General features: G+C 43.2%; 1 protein-coding gene across 2 annotated transcripts in view; it reads left to right on the top strand.

Moving 5' to 3' along the window:
* The window catches only part of SCML4 (Scm polycomb group protein like 4), a 135278-nt gene that overhangs the window by 17077 nt on the left and 94728 nt on the right, over positions 1-23473 (top strand). The window contains exon 1 of one of the 2 annotated variants that reach the window (XM_044291562.1): positions 4087-4233. The exons of the other annotated variant lie outside the window; for it this stretch is intronic. The gene's annotated coding sequence lies outside the window, so the exon portion shown is untranslated. Of the gene's footprint in view, positions 1-4086; positions 4234-23473 lie in introns of those variants that run through there. 2 annotated transcript variants of the gene reach the window in all.

Here is a 23473-nt window from a genome sequence, read left to right as displayed (position 1 = left end):
GCTATTCATTAGCTGTGGTCCCCCTGGACTCCCACAGCTTTCTTCCTGTATTGTGTATAGGGACAAAGCTACCAATCATCTGGCTAAATAAAGGGGACACAATGGGAGATGATGTGATATACCGGTATATACTCCACTGACTGATTTCTAAATACCGGTAACTGTCTGGTACTGCTCCCCTACCGCGGCTGCCTGCCTATATGCTGACCACAGGTACCTTTGTTTGAAATAAAAGCATGATAAACACCTATTAAATATGTACAGTGGATATAAACAGTCTACACGCCCCTGTTAAAATGTTAGGTTTCTGTGGCTGTAACAAAAATGAGACAAAGATAAATAATTTCAGAACTTTTTCCACCTTTAATGTGACCTATAAACTGTACCACTCAATTAAAAAACAAACTGAAATCTTTTAGGTAGAGGGAAGAAAAAAAATTAAAAAAAATAATATGGTTGCATAAGTGTTCACACCCTTAAACTAATACTTTGTAGAAGCACCTTTTGATTTTATTACAGCACTCAGTCTTTTTGGGTATGAGTCTATCAGCATGGCACATTTTGACTTGGCAAGATTTGCCCACTCTTCTTTGCAAAAACACTCCAAGTCTGTCAGATTGCGAGGGCATTTCCTGTGCACAGTCCTCTTCATAGTTTTTGGAATTATGGCCAAAAAGTTCAACCTTGGTTTCATCAGACCATAACACCTTTTCCCACATGCTTTTGGGCCACTCTACCCCATATCCCAAACATATAAAGAATATGGGAGATTGTTGTCACATGTACCACACAGCCAGTACTTGCCAGATATTCCTGCAGCTCCTTTAATGTTGCTGTAGGCCTCTTGTAGCCTCCCAGACCAGTTTTCTTCTTGTCTTTTCATCAATTTTGGAGGGATGCCCAGTTCTTGGTAATGTCAATTTCAGGAAAGACCAACTAGAGCAGCTGAACTTTATTTGGGGTTAATCAGAGGCACTTTAAATGATGGCTGGTGTATGCTGACTCCTATTTAACATGGTCTTGAATGTGATTGCTTAATTCTGAACACAGCTACATCCCCAGGTGAGCACACTTATGAAACCACATTAGTTTAGATTTTTTGTCTCCTTCCCTCCACCTAAAAGATTTCAGTTTGTTTCAATTGAGTGGTACAGTTTATAGGTCATATTAAAGGTGGAAAAAGTTCTGAAATGATTTATCTTTGTCTCATTTTTTTACAGCACAGAAACCTGACATTTTAACAGGGGTGTGTAGACTTTTTTGTATATCCACTGTATATCTAAAATATTAATAGGGGAAGCATTGTGGTTTTACTTAGAAATCTTAGTGTATTAGATTCTAAAAATAACAGAAATGCTGAGGAACATTAATAAGACTAACCTGCCCCTCGGTAAATGTCCATTTCAAGACCTTTCAACATTAGTTCCTAGTAACATGTAGTTTCAAAGCTTTCAAGAAAGTTAGCTCAAGCAACGTGGCTATTACAGCAGTGGGGAACCTCTCAAGACGTGGGATGTGCACATAGGAAATCTGCAATTTTTTATACAAGGTAGATCAAAATGCAAGTCAGTTGTATAGCAAATAGCATTGCATAGCAAAACTCAGTGGGGGACACTTATTATGCTCCTTAACCCACTATTGTGGCATAAAAAAGTCACAGATTATGGCGCACGCCATTTGTGCAACATGATTTGCGACTTTTTGAGCTTCTCTGCTCTTTTCTGAAGTGCTTAGAAAAAGGGGTGTGGCTTAGCAGGGGGCGTGGCTTCACAGCTAGTAGTTAGATATTAGATAGATAAATAGAATGTAGATATATATTAGATAGGTATGATATAGATAGATATTAGATAGATAGATATTGGATAGATAGATATTAGATAGATAAAACGATAGATAGAGTAGAAAGATATTAGATATAGGGTTGTTACGGGTATCGAAATATCGATACCCAATCGATACTTTTGTCCCGGTATCGTATTTATCGATACTAGGTTGCGCTACTGAGCAGTCTAGCATCAGAGAACATGGAGCGCCCTGCTGTCAGCGCGCGTACCGTGTTCCCTCAGCAGCACAGGCGAGAAGGAGTCTCTCTCTCCATCCCCCCTGTGCCGCGCTGCCAATGAGGAGAGGGGGTGGGCGGACTGCGCCACCAATTAAAGTTAAATTAACATTTAATACAAATTCACATGGCGGCAGCAGAATTACATAGCCGTGATCAGTGGCAGTTAACCCCTCAGGTGCGGCACCTAAGGGGTTAACTGCCGCTGATCGCAGCTGCCAGCTATGTGATTCTGCTGCCGGCATGCGCCTCCTGGATTAAAGGTTAATTATCATTGGTGCAGTGTGCTGCCCCCTGTATTAAATTCATTGATGGTGCAGTGCACACCCCTCAATCCCCCAGTATTAAAATCATTGGTGGCAGTGGCCACAGGGTCCCCTCCCCTCCTCCTCATTGGTGGCAGTGGCCACAGGGTCCCCTCCCCTCCTCCTCATTGGTGGCAGTGGCAGCTTCTGATCGGAGCCCCAGCAGTGTAATTGCTGGGCTCCGATCGGTTACCATGGCAGCCAGGACGCTACTGAAGCCTTACATGGCTGCCATAGTCAGCTCCCTGCTTCTGTGTGTACTATGCACAGGGCAGCAAGGAGACTGTGAAGTCCTATCAGGGTGAATAGGACAAGGGATGAAAAGATCCCAGGTTCTAGCCCCTAAGGGGGAAATAGTTATTAAATAAAAAGTTTAAAAAAACTAAAAAACAAAAACAAATTATTAAGTATAAAGCACCCCCTTTTCCCAATTTTACATATAAAATATATAAACAATAAATAAATAAACATATCACATATCGCCACGTCCGAAAAATCTAAACTATAAAAATATTTAAAAAATCTCCTATGCAGTGAACGGCGGAACAGGAAAAGAAATTTAAACTACGCGATTCGCCATTTTTTTTAAAATGTGGAATGCACATGGCTTTTTTGGTGTTTTCTTTTTTGGCGTGGTATCGAATGGTATTGAGTATCACAATACTTTTTTATGGTATTGAAATCGAATTAAAATTTTGGTATCGCAACAACCCTAATTAGATAGATAGATAGAGTAGACAGATAATAGAGAAATAGATAGATAGATAGATAGAGTAGATAGATAATAGATAGATATTAGATAGATAGCTAGATAATAGATAGATATTAGATAGGTAGATAGATAATAGGTAGATATTAGATAGATAGAGTAGATAGATATTAGATAGATATAGATAGATAATAGATATATAGATAGATGATAGGTAGATATAGATAGATAGATAGATAGATAGATAGATAGATAGATAGATAGATGGATGGATAATAGGTGGATAGATAGAGGATAGATAGATCTTGGCAGATTGTGTGCATGTTCCAGCTGTAGAGGTAGATGTGAGCCCTGGTGATGACAGACTCCTGCACAGTAGGTCCCCCATAGGGAGGCTTCCGATGTACTCTTCAGTGCCCGTCTGCACTCTGCTATGGGCGCCACCACATGTGACGGGCGGAAGAGGTAAGCATGTACACCTACAGCTAGGGCTGCTGGAGGAGAGGCAGGGGCAGTGTCTCCCCTGTAATGAATGATATTACCCCAGTGATGAATGTTTGCATGGATGTGTGCAGGCTGCCATAGGCACAGTTGTATGTGTGTCATGTTTGCCGGGTAGAGGACTTGGCTGCTGCATGATGAGGACAAAGAGATGTTACAGTCTGGTTTCCATGGCAACAGAGGGAGCTGGAGTTAGAACCCAAATTCTTCCCAACATGCTGAATGCAGTGATGTGTGTGTGCTGTGGAGCATCGGGCGCCCACTGATGGCAGGGGGCACGCCGTGTGTGTATGGGCACACGTGCTCTAGCGTTCTACTTCTGTAGAGGGGCATTTTTTGGCTGAGCAGGGACACCACACACAGGCCCCGTTTTCTGCATGTGAAACGTGTGTGTGTTCTGTACAAGTCAGTGGTTGGCTGCCTTTCCGGACATGATGTGGTTGAATCTGTCATCGTAATGGAAATTCATTGCTGTAGCTATGGTAAATGGAGTTTTCTGCCTGTGCTGAATGCATTAGTCTAATGAGATGTTTGCAGCTGGAGAGCTGAGCTGCTGGAGGAGAGCAGACAGGGAGAAGATGGCTCTGCTGTGTGTGCATGCCCTGGCAATCAGCTGTCCTCCCAGTCACAACACCCTGTGAAGGCTGCAAGAAGGCAAGGTAAGAGCTGCCAGGGCACCATCTGTGCATCTACCAAAGCTGCTGCTCTACAGAGGCACTGGGCATGTACCAGTCATATCTGCGGATGAGAGGGGTGAATATGTACATGAGGGATTCCCAGCAATGGAGGAAGCAATGCAGTGTATGGTGTGCTGAAGAGTACAGGCAGATTCATAGACCTCCTCCTGCAATATATATGTGTGTGTGTGGGCGAGTGTAGATAGATAGATGATAGCTAAATGGATAGATACATAGATAAATGGCAGAAAGATAGGTGGATGGAGATAGATAGATAGATAGATAGATAGATAGATATGAGATAGATAGATATGAGATAGATAGATGAATAGATAGATAGATATGAGATAGATAGATACATGAATAGATAGATATGAGATAGATAAATTAATAGATACATAGATAAATTATAGACAGGTGGATAGATATAGATAGATATGACATAGATAGCTGGACAGATAGATATTAGATAGCTATGAGATAGATATAATAGATAAACTCTATGGGGTATGCACTCTTATAATAATGCTGGTGATGATGCATCACATTACATAAATCTCTGCTATTATTATGTGCTTGTTATTATTCTGAATAGTAGAACTAATCCTGCAGCACTGTGGCTCACATCACCGTCCATGTGTCATACGTGTACCTGCTCTCTTCCTACAGTAGCTCAGTGGCCATAGACTTCCAGGGGATGAGCTTGTGACCCTGGATAGCAGTAGCACTTTGCACCGTCAGGTCTACTTGCCCTCCTGTTAGAGCTGCCTGATTAGTCCTGTAATAGGAAGAATAGATCTCTCGCTGGACATGGCCCTTTAAGGGGACTGAATAGCCTGCTGCTGGTCATTTGATTGTTTCCTTCTGTACTTCAGTTGGGGAGAAGCTGTCATCTCCCCCTAATACAGCTTTACTATCAGCTCTGGACTAGCCATTCTGGGATATCTTGCAGACGGGAAGGTTTTTAACCCCTTCAGTCTACAAATGGGGTAGCTGCCTTTACTCTAATGGTAACTGCGGTAGTAAACATTTACGGTAGACAAAAGAGAGTTTTGACGGCTGACAACCTTATTGCTGGGAGGTCAGGCTAATCATTGTGTTTGTTATCGCAGTCAGTCTTTTCCAAATTGACTAGACTTCTGAGAAATGTTAGTAGAAGGGGAATAGGAGGAACCTTCATTTGCCAACACAACCTTGTCTAGTCAAGAAGGCATTCATATTAGTATAGAATCAAAGTCTGTATGTATTATCTATTATATTTATATATCCAGTGTGTGTATATATATATATTATTTATATAGCGCTCGCCACACACAAACTCACTCACACATCGCTATATATCTACATTAATGACTCCACAATGGCCAAGCTGCCTGCTGATTGTTTTCCGTGCCTATGTCACTTGGTTGTATATCACAAATGCACATAATATAAACGGAATATGCAAACTCACATCTAGTAACCTAGCAACGTAAACAGCGTAATGCCACCCTGGTAGTAATGTGCTTCAGACAGGCACGTAAAGAGCTAGATGGATTTCACTCATTTAATGGTGACAACGAGCTTTTGTATTTCTAGCACAATACATTTGGAATGACAGAACAGGGACGTTTATTAGACGTGATAACTGAATCTACAGCCCACAAGCTTTGTGTTTCATGACAGGATTTGTATGTGTTGTCATCCCTGCACTTTGTGGTCCTGGCGGAGGCCTGTGCCGTATATATTTACACATATACTGCCCATTCCTCTCCCCCTGTATCATTCAAGTAGTTGAGCTGCTTTCTAGAAGGCCATTTTGGTTTCTACGTGAAAGAAGATTTCTGGGAGGCCTACTATTATTTTTGGGTTTCTGCTGTTTGAAGCTGTGCCTGGTCTTGTGTAGGCACTGAGGATTTTGTGACGCAGCAGGGGTTCTCTCTTATAACCACAACATTTAAAATTTGGCTTCGCTCCAGTGACAGGATTACTACCCCCCACCCCCATCAAGAGGAGGAACAGAGGAGCTTGACTGATATGCAGAGGAAGACCTCAGTTAGCCTCTTCTGTGCACTCAAATCACCAGGCTCATTTGTAGCGTCTAAAATGTTAATATTTCTTATTAATGGCTTTTTTATGGCACTGCCATAGACGTTGTGTGTCTGCGAGCTCTAAATTCTGTCAATTTGTCTGTAGTGTACTTTTTCTACTAGAAATTGAACCTCGTAGGGGTTGTTCGAGAAAACACCCCCAAATGTGATAAAATAATAAAAGATTGTATACTCACCATTAGGGATGAGCAAACTTGTGTTTCAAATTCAGTGTACAAGGTTCGGATTATCTAAGAATACCGGACCATGGTCCGTGGTTGCGGAATCCATAACGGAATTCTTAGATAACCCGAACCTTGTACGTCAAACTTGAAACACAAGTCCACTCAACACTACTCACCATGTAAAAGATGTCTGTCAGGAGCTTTTTGCATATCAGACCATTCATAGTGGCTGCTAGGGCTTAAATAGTCTATTAAAACGGTACCTTTGTTTGGTTTCTGCATTCAGTCGAAATATGTGCTTTGTTCATATATGGCAGGGATGGCCAACCTGAGACTCTCCAGCTGTTGAAAAACTACAACTCCCAGCAAGCCCACCCTGCCTACAGCAGGGCGTGGTAAAAGTTGTAGTCTTACAACAACTCAAGAGCCGCAGGTTGGCCATCCCTGATATATGGCAGTAAGCTGTTGGGATCACTGAGGGCAGGCCCTAGCCTCTCGGTGCATCATCTCTCCCTCTCTGTGTCCATGAACAGTGATGGTCAGTTCGCAGTGTTCGCCCGTCCGGCGATGCACAGGTAAGCCTTCACCTGTGCCTGTGCTGCGAACTGACCATCACTGTCCATGAAGTCCCTCCCTTCCTTAGGTGATTGACAGGACCAGGTACTTGAATCTGGCTCTCGTCTGGCTTCATAATCTCACATATGTGCCACAGTTTTGATGCATGTAAATTACTGCTTCTGTTTCCTGCCCAGGAGCAAATAAACCTACTGCACATGCGCTGAAACTGTGGTACACGGCACAAACACAAGATGTCAAGGCCAGGAGAGAGCAGGGTTCAGATGGCTGACCCTGTCAATCACCTAAGGAGAAGATGAACTTCATGGACACAGACTCTAATTCCTGCTATTTCAGGAGTACACCCACAGCCTCACCTCAGGTTTCTGTTTACTGGCTGCAGCAATAAAATACATGTATACAGCACGTGACCACTGAAGTCACTGATTGGCTGTAGCAGTCGCTTGCCTTGTACAGCTACATCACCTCTACAGCCTGTAACCAGAAACCGGAGGTGAGGACTGGAGCGGCAATCCTGGAAATGGTCAGTATGACTGCTGCAGTCTCTTCAAACAGCTGATCGTCGGGGTGCCGGGACCCCATCATCACAAAGATTATGTTTTAGGCCCCATGCACACAACCGTATCAATTTTGCGGTCCGAAAATCGCGGATCAGCAAAACATGGATACCGGCCGTGTGCATCCCACATTTTCCCGTTACAAAATTCCTGCTGAATACAAAATGGACCAAAATAGGACATGTTCCATCCACGGACATAGTTGCCCATAGCGTCATATTAACTATTTAGAACCATATTGTTTATTCTGTCTTCATTGTTAATGGCTGCGCGGTAACTCACAATACTGTGTGGCCATTAACAATGAAGAACAACTAAACAATGGGATTCTAATTAATTAGAGGGGTTCCCTCATCTTAGAAATTGGTGGCATATCGCTAGGATATGCTCCCCAATGTTAGATAGGTGCAGGTGCCGGTGCCATCTCCGGGACCCACACCTATCTCCAGAACGGGCGATGCGTGCTCTCTATTAATTTCTATGGGAGATCCGAAAAAAAAGTGTGCTCGGCTATTTTCGGAAGTCCCATAGAAATGAATAGAGAGTGCACCACACAAGCACGATGCTCCACTCACTTCTATTGGACTGCTGGATATAGAGCTCGGCTCTTTTCACCAGTCCCATAGAAATGAATGGAGTGTGACTTCACATGCACGGCTGCTCTCCGCTCACTTCAGGGGTCCTGTTCTGAAGATAGGTGTGGGTTCCAAGCAATATGCCACCAATGTCTCAGATGAGACAACCCCTTTAGGGACCATTCACACGTCCGTAGAATGGGTCCGGATCCGTTCCGCAACGTGGCGGAACGAATCCGGACCCATTCATTCTCTATGGGGCCGGAAGAGATGCCGACAGCACACAGTTTGCTGTCCACATCCGCATTTCCAGAGCGCGGCCCCAATCTTCTGGTCCGTGGCTCCCGGCTCCCGATTTTTTTTTAACATGTTCTATAATTGTCCGCAATTGTGGACAAGAATAAACAGTTCTATGGGGGTGCCGGCCGGGTGTATTGCGGATCTGCAATACACTACGGATGTGTGAATGGACCCTTAATATGATGTTGCAAGGCAGCCGCATCCCAACCGCGGCTGCTCCATGTGACCATAGCCTGAAACTGCCAACTGTGATTGGACAGTGCAGGAATGTGCAGGGACACATCACAACTGGTAACACCCAGAGGTCAGGTGATAGTGATAGACTTTTACTGGAAAGAATAGAGACATAAATTATTGTTGACATCTTCATCACCATGATAATATATTTCCCTTAGAGGGGTTATGCACTAATTTCCAGATCTCTCAGACTGGCGGAACCCGCATTGATGATCATACTTGCCTGGGTTCTGGCTCGTTCGCTCCCCGGCCTCCGCTGCTTGTCTCAAGTCCTCTTCCAGTTTGACAGCACTGCAGCCAGTCATTGTCCACTGCTCCCCTTGCGGTATGTCAAATGGTCATGTGATAATCACCGCTGCAGCCATTGACTAGCTGCTGGGGCGTCAAACCGTACGTTTATATGGAGGGACCCAAGAGAAGCAGCAGAGGCCGGTGACTAGACGAGCCAGGAGCCAGCTCTGGGGATCAGGTGAATATGACTAACATGGGTCTGGAACTTAGTGCACAACCCCTTTAAAGCAAATGTAAATTTGTAAGCTGTGAAATGATCAGTACCTATACAGATACAGATGATTATCTGTTCTTTATGTTTCTTGGCGTTTGCTTCTTGACAGAGTTTTTAGCTCATCTACATTAGGTCAGAATTGTCATCAGTGACTTCAGTTTATCTGCGGTGCCTACAGGGAGTCTAAGGTAGTCTGGGACACGCCTCCAGTTCCTGATTGGTTCAGGGTGCTGTTCGCTCCCTACTACTCTTCCTCACACAGGTGATCCCTTATGTAATCCATACAATCCTTAGCAATAAGACCTCATTGCCATCCATTGAGATTTTGCCTTTATCTAGATATTTCAATACACATACCATGGCTGCTTTTGATTGTCTATTGTTTATTCGAACATACGTGAAACATTAAAATGTATTTGGATGTTTCTAGTTTTCTGTCTGCAAGGGAAGAGGTTTAGACTGTAATTGTAAAATCGTTCCTTCTGCCCTTGACCTATCTGAGCTGTTGCAGCCTTTTTTCGCTTTTATAGACATTAGTGTGGAGATCACAGACTTTTTATGACAGCCATTAAAAGCTGAAATCTATAATTTACTTTTGTTAATTACGGAGAAGTAAATTCAATTTTTTCCATAGTAAAATGTATGGATTAAACAGGTAAATGCTTACAATAGATAAAGTACGTGGTATCTTTTACAGTATATATTATAGTAAAATAATATATAGTAACAATCTTTAAACTCAACATCTAGTTGTCGAAAATTCATATAGTACTGTACCCCTTACAGTTCTACTGTAAGATAAGGCTACTTTCACATATGCATGTAAACAATCCAGCAGCCTGTTCCAGCAGAGGAATGGCCTTAGGCCTCATGCGGTCCCCAATGCACGGGCAACATCCGTGCAGCGGGCCGGACCCATTGAACTTGAATGGGTCCGTGGTCTGTCTGCACTGCAAATAAATATGACATGTCAATTTTTTTTGCGGTGCGGAACAACGGAAAGAAACACCACGGAAGCACTCCGTAGTGCTTCCGGTGTTCCATTCCGTGACTCCGTTCCGCATGTCCGGAATTGCAGACCCATTCAAGTGAATGGGTCCGCATCCGTGATGCGGGGTGCACACGGCCGGCGGCCGTGGATTGCCGACCTGCCGTTTGCGGGCCGCAATACGGCCACAGCCTCCCAACGGCCGTGTGCATGAGGCCCTAGCCGGATACTGCCATTCAATGCTGATGCCGTTGATTATAATGCACAGTTATGTACACTGTGTAGCAGCCATATCTGGATATAGCAGTACTGCGCCTGTTCAAATTCAGACACCCTCTATTCTTATATTGATGTGACCTACCCTAAGGATGAGTAGTAGAGAAGTTCTGAAAACTACCTTAAAGGGATCTTATACAAATGGTGTTTTTTTTTTAATCACTATAAAAATTCTGAATATTCTCATGTGTTTTTCTTGGAACAGTATTTTTTGTTGCAGTTTCTGTGGCTCTTTTTGTGACTTTATTTTCTAAATGGCTCTTTGAACTGTGGGGGAGATTTATCAAACTGGTGTAAAGTAGAACTGGCTTAGTTCCCCCTAGCAACCAATCAGATCCCACCTTTTATTTTTCACAGCTCCTCTAGAAAATAAAAAGTGGAATCTGATTGGTTGCCTAAGCCAGTTCTCCTTTACACCAGTTTGATATCTCTCCCCCTGTGTTTTTTAAGTTTTTTTCGTTTAATGAAAGAGATGTAAAATGACTGAAAAAATTCCAGAGCTACGACATGCTGTAATTTTGAAAAGCAGGCAGAAAGAAAAAAATAGCCACATAATGCTCAAAAATGCCCTGTGTGTCCTGCGTTATGTCTCCCATACACTTTCAGCTTACCTCTGGAGATGGCGTTTTTATAACAAAAGAAGCACCAAAATTGCTGAAAAACGCCAATAAAGCACATGTGAAAGCACCCTAACAGTAAAGCTGTATATTACTGGGCTGCGAAACATTTTCATTGCAATATCCCGTTGCAGATAAATGCAGAGTTGAGATAATTCATTTTCTGCCCGTTTGTCTTTTATCTCTATGTAAACACGGCCCGAGATGAATGGCTTCAGTTTCATATTGTAAATATCGTTTAGGAGTAGTACTAGAGGACATCCATAATGCTAGCGGCTCGGAGACGGAATGAACTGAGGGATGTTCGTCTCCCCTCTGCTCTTGGAATTACGGATGAAGCTGGTGCTTTGAGCATTTAGGATTTTGTTCTCTTGTGTGGCTACCGTGCGTTCCTACAGACTACTACATACACAGGGCGGATTTGCAGCCCTTGGGCTCTGAATGAATGTATCCCGTGTGTGCTAGCTATGCTTACCAGCACTGCAGTGCAGCATGACGATGGTAGTGGAATTATGTGGAGATGTGAGGTACAGGGAGCATTCAGTGCACTACAGTACAGGAATACTGAGCTGTACATCAAAGGGGTTTCCGAGACTCATATACTGATGACATATCCTCTGGATAGGTCCCCAGTATCTGATCGGTGGGGGTCCGACACCCAGGACCTCTGATGATTGGCTGTTTGAGAAGGCACCAGCGCTTGCAGTAACGCCACAGCTTTCCCTAAGCCAAGTGACGTCAAGTGAATGGAGTTGAGTGCGATACCAAGCACAGCCGCTAAACAATGTACTGTGCTGGAAAAGGCCACGGCGCCACTCACAATAGCGCTGGTACCTTCTCGAACAGCTGATCGGCGGGGTCCTGGGTGTCGGACACCCACTGATGGTAGGTCATCATTATTTAAGTCTCGGAAAACCCCTTTAATATAAATTATTGTCCAGGCAAACAACCAGTACTGTGTCTCTGGGGCAGAACTGCTGTGGATTTTCACATGCAACACATATGGATTGTGCTGTGGATTTTTGTGTATACAGCTCCTATGTGCATTTAGGCATCTCTATGGTAACAGCACAGATCTGCATTTGCATAGGAGCTGGTGACACAAACTAGTAGGACATTTCATCAAGACCATTTGCAAAGTTGCTTTATTTTTCTTTTAAGAGGCATTGGGACTGTAAAAAATGGTTTGTATTCTGTTCCCCGCTAGAGTCCATTCACATGTCCGTCGTGCATTGCGGATCCGCAATACACCTGGCCGGCACCCCCATAGAAATGCCTATTCTTCTCTGCAATTGCGGACAAGAATAGGACATGTTCTATTTTTTTCCCGGAGCCGCGGACCGGAAGATCGGCGGCGCGCTCCGGAAATGCGGATGTGGAGAGCACATAGTGTCTCTCCGCATCCATTCCGTCCCCGTAGAGAATGAATGGGTCCGCGCCCGTTCCGCAATTTGTGGAACGGATACGGACCCATTATTATGGACGTGTGAATGGAGCTTTACTCCAATAGATTTTCGAAAGAACACATTCCCACGCCAGGAATTGTGTCAGTTATATACTAATGACCTCTCTGTAAACAGTTGTCAAAGGCCAGCTACACACAGACACACTGCATTATGGGACACAAATAAAATAAAAAATGTAGGGGAGATTTCTCAAAACTGGAAGTAGAACTGGCTTAGTTGTCCATAGCAACCAATCCAATTGATCCTTTCATTTTCCAAAGGAGCTCTGAAAAATGAAAGGTGGAATCTGATTGGTTGCTAGGGGGAACTAAGGCCGTTTTTCTGTGCACCAGTTTTGATAAATCTCCCCCAATGCATTTATAAATTACAGTTATACAGTTTTCAAGCCAAGTCCTTATGACAGTGAATAATAATTAGTGCAAAATTACTTAATGACTGCACTTTTGTCTAAAGAGGTTCTTTCATGAGTTCAGCCATTGTCTGTATGATATATGGGGGTCATTGAGAGGTAATCCTCCCCACGGCGTCCCCTCTATTAGTGCAGAGCAGCTTTAATTTGGAGGACATAGCGGGACTATATATAATATGGTTGGTCATTGCTCCTGCAGTTTTTCCAGTGATTACCAGGGGTTCCATCATTTGGACTCCTAGTTACTAACACTTTGCAAGAGTAGAAAATACTTTTATATGGTAACGATTTCCTTTGTGGCAGTCGTTATATGGTGGGTGAGCCCATGCCACCCTGTGCACCCTTGCCCTCCTGCTTCCTCTGACAGACTCCCCCCTCTCCTTCTTGATTGACAGAGTCAGGTACCTGCATAGTCAGGTTGCATGGTCCTGTCAATCAAACGAGAGGGAGGGAGGGGCAAGGGTGCACAGAGTGGCCCACACCCACCCTGGAGGCACTAATCTGCCAATTTGCTTATGGATTAAAGATACAGCAGATCACCAAGTGAAAGGTATCATTACATTCAGCTGAGCTAGCCACACAAGGCATTGTGCCTGGTCTACCAGTGAATTTCCTGGTGACAGAAGAAGACCTGTAACCTCCCCTGACAGGAGTGTTATTGCATTTCTTCATACAATTCTGGGGCATCTTTTTATGTAACTCCATGTTTTGCCGTTCCTCTATTATTCAGCTAGAGGTTTATCAATAAATGTATAACTGGGTGTTACTGGTTGGGCGTGCCCCTGCCCAGTCTGACAGCACTGCATGGATAGTGTCAGCCTGTACAGGGACACATCCCTCAACAGTAACAACCTATTATACATGTATTCCCAGCCTGCTAGCAGAAATAATAGAGGAAATGCGCCACAAACATAAAAATGCTACAGAATTCTTACCTGTCAAGAGAGGTGACAGGTAGGCCCCTTTCACACGAGCGAGTGTTCCGCGCGGGTGCAATGCGTGATGCAAACAAATTGCGCCCACACGGAATCCGGACCCATTCATTTCTATGGGGCTGTGTACATGTGCGTTGGTTTTCACGCATCACTTGTGCGTTGCGTGAAAATCGCAGCATGTTCTATATTCTGCGATTTTCATGCAACGCTGTCCCCATAGAAGTGAATGGGGCTGAGTGAAAATCGCATCCGGAAGCAAGTGCAAATGCGATGCGTTTTTCACGGATGGTTGCTAAGAGATGTTGTTTGTAAACATCCAGTTTTTTTATCACGCGCGTGCAAAACGCATTGAATGGACTCGCGCTATAAAAACTGAACGCGATCGCAAACCAAACTGAATGGACTTGTTTGCGAAATCGCTCAGTTTTCACTGAACGCATCCACAACGCATCCGGACCTAATCCGGACATGCTCATCTGCAAGGGGCCGTACTCTTTAAAGAATTATTTGCGGCAGAAATAGAGAAATAAAGTATTTGTACTCATGCACTCTTCCAAAAAATCCGCTGATTCTTCCTACTAATACCAAATATACTGTGTATACCCAACATCTGTTGTAACTATAGCTATATTACAATACAAGTTGCTTGCCTAGGGTACAGCAGGATTTGTGGATTTGGGGTAATAGGTAATATACTTTCTGTGTGATGCAGACATATTATTCCCTTGTAGAACCTGCCATTGATGTACAGCATTTCATATCTGCGCATGGGACACTAGGAAGCCCATGTCTTTATTATAATGTCACAGGTTTCCATATGAACAATTCTACATCTCATTCGTGGACACATTGCTGAGTTTTTGTCTGTCCGAATATCGGCACTTGTACCAAAAAGTGGCCACATCCCATTATAGTCATTGGGTCCGGCAGTGAACGGCAGTATCCGCCTAGGCCAGATCCAGTGAACTCCAGCAGGCTGTTCTTTGCTGGAGCAGCCTGCTGGATCCTTTAAATGCAAGTGTGAACCTATCCATTAAAGGGTTTCTTATACCAGGAAAGTGAATCCTCTAAGTTGGTTTGATGATGGCTAGACTAGGGTGGGAGATCTAAGGAATCTCCACAGTCCTTACCTTTAACTCCCTCAAGAAGGTCATGGTGACCAGTATATTCACAGACTGGTGGCAGATGTGAAGATGGGACAAATATATAGATAGGAGAATTACACAGGATCATTGCCAGGAAAATGGTCAGGATCCAACAAAGCAGTGGAAGAGACAGAACCGGTCAAAGGATGTGATGCATCACATGAGGACAGGCGGTAGAGCTGTACAGATCGTGCCTGGGACATCCGGGAGACTCCGGGAAAAAAGAGAGAGCTCCTGGACTCAAATCTCTCAGGCGCAGAATGTTTACTTCTGGAAAGCAGTCCTCCATATACTGCCGCTGTATGTGGCGCCAGGATTCTCCATCATTAGACGCATCATCAGCACCCTAATTGCCTTGAGTGTTGTAGTGTGCTGCATGCACCACAGCCCTCTTTCTCCGTGATGCCAACCTTTAGAAGTTGACAAGTATGTTCTGTATTTAGGTTGTTAAGTTTGTATCATCTCATCCTCCCCATTTACTAGAATATAAGCATGCCCTTTATTAAAATTAGGGGAATAAAGACAGGCAAGTAAGTAACTGTCTGTAAGAAACAAAAACAGCTGAACATGAAGGGGATCCCCTTTATTATGTCCATGTGCCCTAATTATCCTGACGGGACAACCCTATTAAGCAGAGATGACACTTTGCATACAGATGTAGCAGGGTTAACACACAAACTCTTAACTCAAATTTCTTAACTCATCGTATTATCTTGAAACAAAAGACATTGAAAAGCAATAGCGTTTGCTTAATGCATTTAGTTTAGATAACACGTCTCATAAAGCATGTGTGTTAACTCTACTACATCTGTATGTTCACTGATATACAGTATTGCCATTGACTGGCTTTGCTAGATACACAGTAGTAAGGAGGAACTTTTTTAGCAGTGTGTGTTGAAATAGACCACCTTTGCTTTGGTAACAAAGAATCATAGGCTATACCAATACTCATGATAGTGGCAATCATTTATCATAATTGTAGCTGGTGTAGATATTTCATTAATATAGTCTGCTTACAGTCCAATAAATCTTCACGTCTGTGTTTTTTTCATCAGCTTGCATTTTGTTGACTCAACGGAGAGTATGAAACTGATAAATAAGCACATTAAACTTTTGCCACCTGCTGTTATTAAAATGGAAATATATTAATTACAGAATGTTTGCCCAGAATTAGTTTTTTATGGTGTGTATAATTTTTTTTCCTTATCCCTGGAGCGTATATTCCTGCCTATTGCACAGCAGGCTCTATCTTTAGCCTGTCTGCACAGATAAGCCTAGAGCGCTACGGATGAGGATGCGTCTGCAGCTGCTGTTCAAGCCTCCTTTCCCTCCATTTATTATGTAGCTTTCCATGGCCACACATTTTAGTAATATAACAGTTTTAACACAACTGGGTCTTATTTATCAAAACTGGCTAACAAAAAAAAAACAAAAAACTGTAATTGTTGCTCATAACAACCATCACTATGAAATTGGTGGGGTCTGACCTCCAGCACCCTTGCCTATCAGCTGTTAGAGGAAGTTGTGGTGCTCATTCGATTTCTGATGAGTGCTGTGCCCTCCTTGCACCTTACCATACACAGCACCAATTATTATATAGCGGTTGTGCTTGGTATCGCAGCTCAGCCCATTGACTCGAATGGGGCTGAGCTGCTCCAAGGCCATGTGACCGATGAATGTGACGTCACTGACCTAAGTAGAGGCCTAAGTGCTCACAGAGTGCCGCTACCCCTTCATTTAGCTGATGCACGGAGATGCCAGGAGTCGGACCCCCACCAATCTCATATTGATGATTTATTCTGGAAATAGGTTGTTTTTCAGGAGATGGCCTAGTTCCATTTATTTCCAGTGAACAGGGTTTGTCTAACATTTACTAAATTATGGCATATCCTGACTTCAATGGGAACTGCACTGTAGTAGCGAGCTCCCTCCACTTCACAGTTGACAGAGCTGTGAAGTTCTGGTGCCAACATCTGGCCACGGTACTACATGAGAACAACTGATTGACGGGGTGAGGGGTGTCTGTCCACCGCCGATCAGCTATTGATGGTCTATCCTGAGGATAGGCCATCACTTAGTAATGGCTGGACAACCCCTTTCATTCTTCGGCATACCAAGACATTTTGGACAATGATATGCCCCCAACTTTGTGAAACACCCTTTTCTGTTCCAGCATGACTGTGCCCTGGTGCACAAAGAAAGGTTCATAAAGGCATGGTTGGGTGATTCTGTTGTGTAAGAATTTGACTGGCCTGATCAGATCCCTTACCTCAACCCCATAGAACACCTTTGGGATGAACTAGAATGGAGCCAGACCCTCTCATCCAACATCAGTGTCTGACCTCACGAATGCTTTTCTGGATGAATGGGCAAAAATTTCCACACTCCAAAATCTTGTATAAATACTTCTCAGAAGAGTGGAAGGCATTTTAGCTGGAAAGAGGGGACCAACACCAATGCCTATGTATTTAGAATGGGATTTTAAAAGCTCCTGTAGGTGTAATGTGTAGAGGTTTTAATAGTGTTGTCCATATAGTGTATTTCATCACCTGCTGTTTCACTGCTTAACAGATATTCTTCCACCTCCGCTAGACTCACTGTGTGGTTTGAATAAGTAATTATTAAACACTGCAAACCGAGTTTTAGAAATACCCCTCACAAAGTCTACTGTATCCTACCATAACAAGTAGCAGACGTCCAACAATGACATGTATATGTATACCGAATGGTTGGTCTTTAGTGACCACGCACCTATTATGACTTGTAGCTTTCTGGTAAATAAAAACAGCTGTATTTGGCTTGTAGATGAGTCGCATTGTGTAGACACCTTTCCATCCCTCCCACAGACAGTTAGGAATTTGTATTGTTGTATGAGCAGCATAAATTCATTTCAAGTCATTTCAATTATGCCATTTGCAATTGAGTATCAGCTTCAGTGCTCAGGCTCAGTGCCCAGGCTGTGAGCTCTGTGCTGCGATTGGCCAGCGCTACAGCCTAGCAGGAGGAGACGCCCATCAGAACAAGGGCAGACTCCGCCTACTATAACCAAGTCCCCTAAGTCTCTGCCTACTATAACCAAGTCCCCTAAGTCTCTGCCTACTATAACCAAGTGAGCGAAGATACCGGAGGACATTGCGGCCGAACGGAGGGCACCCAGGGATAATAGTAAGTGCAGTGAGATCCCTGGGCGCCACTCTATATGTCATGATACTTAGTTCACAATGTTTTTCCAGGTGAAAGGTCCTTATTAATACTGGTGATTTCCTGTACAAGTCAATCTAATTGAGAAAGGATGTCGGATGACTAGCGAAATGTCTCCAAGAAAAAAAATACAAATCCAGTTGCTCCATATGCCATGACCTGGATGAATAAAAACCTTCATAGACATCAATAGGGCTCTAAAAAAAATTCTGTGAACAGTACAATCCACTGTTATCAACAATGGATGCTCTTGCTTAAAATCAAGAATATTTTTCTTGGCTTAAAGAGCTTGTGTCACCTTATCAACCCAATTTAACCAGGCATGCCATCTTTTAGGTTGATTATGGTAAATAAAACGAGCCCCCTATTGCTGCAAATGGATGTTCCGTAGCAGCATAAATCTTACTTTTATTTTTATGAAGATGAGGTGCTTGGAGCACTAAGGGGCTGGTCTAGTCGTTTGGAGCAACGCTTCGGCTCCTCTTCTCCCCCATTGCAAGTACCCCTCATGGCCTGATTGACTGGACTAAGCATCCTAATTGTTCGGATGCCTGGTCCGAAATCTTGCCCTTGCACTAGTGACACTTCATCGTTAAATGCACATTTTATCTCGGGGGCTTTCCCTGCCAAGATCTGCACTGCGCAAGCGCTGATGCTCCGTTCACCCTATTTGCATAAAAATAAAAGTAAGCATTTTATTGCAACAAAACATCCTTTCGCAGCAGTAGAAGGCTCATGTTATTCGACCATGATCAGCCATACCAGGTAGTATGCCTGGTTTAATAGGGCTGATCATGGTCACGGATCTTCTTTAACAATGTCCAAAAAAAAAGATAAGCCAGCATCGTTTAGGACAAAAGTAAGGGCTCGTGCACATGACAGTTGTCGTTTTGCAGATCTGCAAAACACAGATGCCGGCCGTGTTCATTCCACATTTTGCAGAATGGAATGGCCGGCCTCTAATAGAACAGTCCTACCCTTGTCTGTAAGGCGGACAATAATAGGACATGTTCTATATTGATTTTTTTTGCAGAACAACCATACGGACATGGAATGTACAGTCATTCCTGTTTTTTTATGAGACCCAATTGAAATAAATGGTTCGGCATATGGGCCGCAAAAAAAAAAGAAATGGAATGGACACAAACAAAAAACACGTTTGTGTACATGAACCCTTAATCTGAGAAAAATAGCTCAATCGAATTTTTTACAAACTGACAGAAGAAGACAATTCAAAGACTTTTAATTTAGCTTTGTTATTTCGATTCACCTGGAAATCATAGCCATCTCTTTCCATAGACTTGGACTTGATATAAATAAGACATTGTATAAGGTCTGTTTTTCAGCTCTGTAATGCATATTGATTTTCTCCTGGAAATAAGACCTTGCTAGACAGAGGGGCTGTCGCCACAAAACAATTTTTTTCAGCCGCTGTTATTTATCGAAGACTATATAGCACTGTACCTGTATATCTGCCTTACAGTAAATCAGATGTGGAAGGCTGGATTTTCATGTTGAACGCTGGCTGCAGAGTAAATCCACAGCTTGTTTCAACAAAACGCTAATATATTTCATACAACCATCTCTGCCATCAGTTACACAGCGAGAGAAAAGTTCAACTGCATGCTTCGACATAGACTTATGCATACAGTGGTAGTCATATTTTACTATGATGTTGCCTTTACCTTGTCTATTATATCTATGTACATATTTAATATATGCAAAGTGTGTATCTGCTTGTGTAACACCCCAGAGAGGTGTTACCACTACTGCACCTTGCTACTGTCTTTATTGGTCTAATCTCATGTCATCTTGTGTATTTATTCCAGGTCCTCCACAATGTACATTCCTATTTTGTTAACTAACTGTACATATGTTATGTGCCTGGTTCACCAGCAGGTGGAAGCAAACATGGCAGAGCTATACTTAGATAGACTGGAACCTTTCATTCCATTCTACCCCCCCCCCCCCCTTACCCTTTGGAGAGAGTTGGGCGAATCCTACTTCCTGCAGGGTGGGGCAGAAGTTCTAGTCAGTCTAGTTTGCCCCCAGCTAGGGGAAGGATGTGCAGGGGCACATCTCTGCTGGACGTGCCCATGCCAGCTAGAGCACCCTAAGCTCTGCTGGCCATGGAGGCCAAAGCTTGAAGCCTCAGGAATCAAGAGGAAAGTTCCCTGGCATAACCTAGAATCAGACTACAAAGTGAAGTGCAGCATACAAAAGAAGCTCAGTTATACAGCCAGCCTGTCAGTACAGCAGATTCAGAGAGAAACAGATGTAGCACAGTGGAGTTTGCCTGCCAGTTTCATGCTAAAACCTGCTGGAACCAAGACAAAGCCTGTAAACCATTTTCGAGTAACGTTTATTCAAGTAAAGCTGCCATTGAACTTCATCTCAAGGTCTGGATTCAAGTTATTCTTTTATCCCTCAATTATTCCCCCTATTTATTGCTTCGGAGCCAAAGCCTGGGGTCCAGCCGTATCCAGGTAGCAGCACCATGACACACATAAAGAGACATTTTAGGCCGCAACATACCACTCGGCATTTCCCACACCTGGGACATGCGTTATATAGAGGGCCCTGGGGTGCGGCATCCCGTTGCACTTGTAGTGTAAGTATGCCAATGCATAGTAAAAATGTGGTAGGTAAATTGTTATTTTTATCTTGCTACCTCATTTTCACCTCATAAAGGACTTCTGGGGTCAGCATGCTGCACATACTGATTCATTTACACTACTTTTTATATATTAATCAATCTTTATGGTGTTGTACCTTAATATGCATGCTAAATGTATAACATTGTACTATATATATATATATATATATATATATATATATATATATAACATATTTAAAGAGTTATCCCATGATTAATGTAGAAAATGTAAATCAGACACCATATAGTACATGACAATCTCTTTCTGACAAGGCTAGAACCAGCCCTGTACCTCATGCGGATCCAGAGATCTCCCCATTCATTGCTCCAATTGCTTTTCTAACAGTAGATGTGGTTGGTGGCAGTTGAAGGATGGAACTGAGCATGTGCAACCACTTCAGTGAGGTGGACAGAGAAATAAGGAAAGGAGCAAACCACAGGTGGTGCTATACAGATACATTTGATTAAATAACTAAGTGACACATTTTTAATTACATGCAGTTGTAAAAGTATTTAGATCCAGGTGCTGGTTTAGGCTACTTTCACACCTGCGTTTAGGTGCGGATCCGTCTGGTATCTGCACAGACGGATCAGCACCTATAATGCAAACGCTTAGATCCGTTCAGAACGGATCCGTTTGCATTACCATTTTTGTTCATGATAATGCAAACGGATCCGTTTTGACTTTACATTGAAAGTCAATGGGGGACGGATCCATTTGCAAATTGAGCCATATTGTGTCAACTTCAAACGGATCCGTCCCCATTGACTTACATTGTAAGTCTGGACGGATCCGTTTGCCTCCACACGGCCAGGCGGACATCTGAACGCTGCAAGCGGAGCGGAGGACAAACACTGCCAGACTGATGCATTCTGAGCGGATCCGCATCCACTCAGAATGCATTAGGGCTGGACGGATCCGCTCGGGGCAGCTTGTGAGAGCCTTCAAACCGAACTCACAAGCTGAGCCCCGAACGCTAGTGTGAAAGTAGCCTTACAAAATGTAAAATATTTTTTTGTGGGCAGCCCTTTTATTATTGCAACATAGGCCATGTAACATCCTAAATATCGTAGAATTTTCAAGGGATTGTCCAAGTTATTAAAAAAAAGTCATCCAAAGCAGCACTAGTGATAAAATAATAAAATAACATATACTCACCCATCTTATTCCCCGCAGCTTCCAGCGCTGCTGCCCTAATCCTGGAGTGTGTTTGTTTGGCTGCAGCAATGACATTCCAGTGTACTCCATTTGACTACCATAGTCAATCATTGGCCTCAGAGGCCATGTGTCTTATACAACTGGCTGCCGTAGTGGGGTGATCGCGGAGGAGTATATGTTATTTTATTATTTTATGAGCTGACTTTTTTTTTATAATAAATTGGACAACCGATTTAAGTAAAAAAAACTTTGTGAGAACGGTCTGCAAATTATTTCATTGTAACACTCTGAGAATACTTGGAACATGAACCAGAATGGTCTATGGGTCACTTAAACAACCTTAGGCCTCATGCACACAAACGTATTTTCTTTCTGTGTCCGTTCCCTTTTTTTGCGGACCGCATGCGGAACCATTCACTTCAATAAGTCCGCAAAAAACACGGAAGTTACTCCGTGTGCATTCCGTTTCCGTATGTCTGTATTTCCGTTCCGCAAAAAAATAGAACATGTCCTATTATTGCCCGCATTACAGACAGGGATAGTACTGTTCTATTAGGGGCCAGCTGTTCCGTTCCGCAAAATATGGAATGCACACGGATGTCATATTTTTTGCGGATCTGTTTTTTTCGGATTGCAAAATACATACGGTCATGTGCATGAGGCCTAAGAATTATCTGTAGTAAACCCAGGTAGTTATCACACAGTGCGAAAAATCTGGGGAATCCATGGACTGTTCTCATGCTAAGGGCTCATGCACACGACAGTATTTTGCATTCAGTATACTGGCCGTTTTTTGAGTTCAGTATGCGGTACATATACTGAACCATTCATTTCAATGGTTCCGCAAAAAAGACTGAAGTGTCTCCGTGTGCATTCCGTTTCAGTATTTCCATATTTCCGTACCGTGAAAAGATAGAACATGTCCTATTCTTGTCGGCAAATCACGGTGCTTGGCTCCATTCAAGTCAATGGGTCCGCAAAAAAAACGGAACACATACGGAAATGCATCCGTATGTCTTCCGTATCCGTTCCGTTTTTGCAGAACCATCTATTGAAAATGTTATGCCCAGCCCAATTTTTTCTATGTAATGACTGTATACTGTATATGGCATACGGAAAGGAAATGGAAACAAAAAACGGAACAGCGGATCCGTAAAACACTGAAAAAGCCATACGGTCATGTGCATGAGCCCTAAGAATGGAGTTATCTTCACACATTTCTCAATTTATCATAACAATGTGATAATTTAGGTAACTCAAACCATTCTAACACACATTACCAGGTAAGGCCGAATGCACACGGCCGTGTTCCGTGGCCGAGAGCAGTCCGTGGTATGCCGCGTTGGATTCCTGCTCAGAGCAGGTG

The sequence above is a fragment of the Bufo gargarizans genome, chromosome 4 (genome assembly GCF_014858855.1).
Source record: "Bufo gargarizans isolate SCDJY-AF-19 chromosome 4, ASM1485885v1, whole genome shotgun sequence".
In the NCBI taxonomy this organism is placed as follows: domain Eukaryota; kingdom Metazoa; phylum Chordata; class Amphibia; order Anura; family Bufonidae; genus Bufo; species Bufo gargarizans.
The sequence above is the reverse complement of the archived record's forward strand: the minus strand, read 5'-3'. Positions and strand labels throughout refer to the sequence as shown.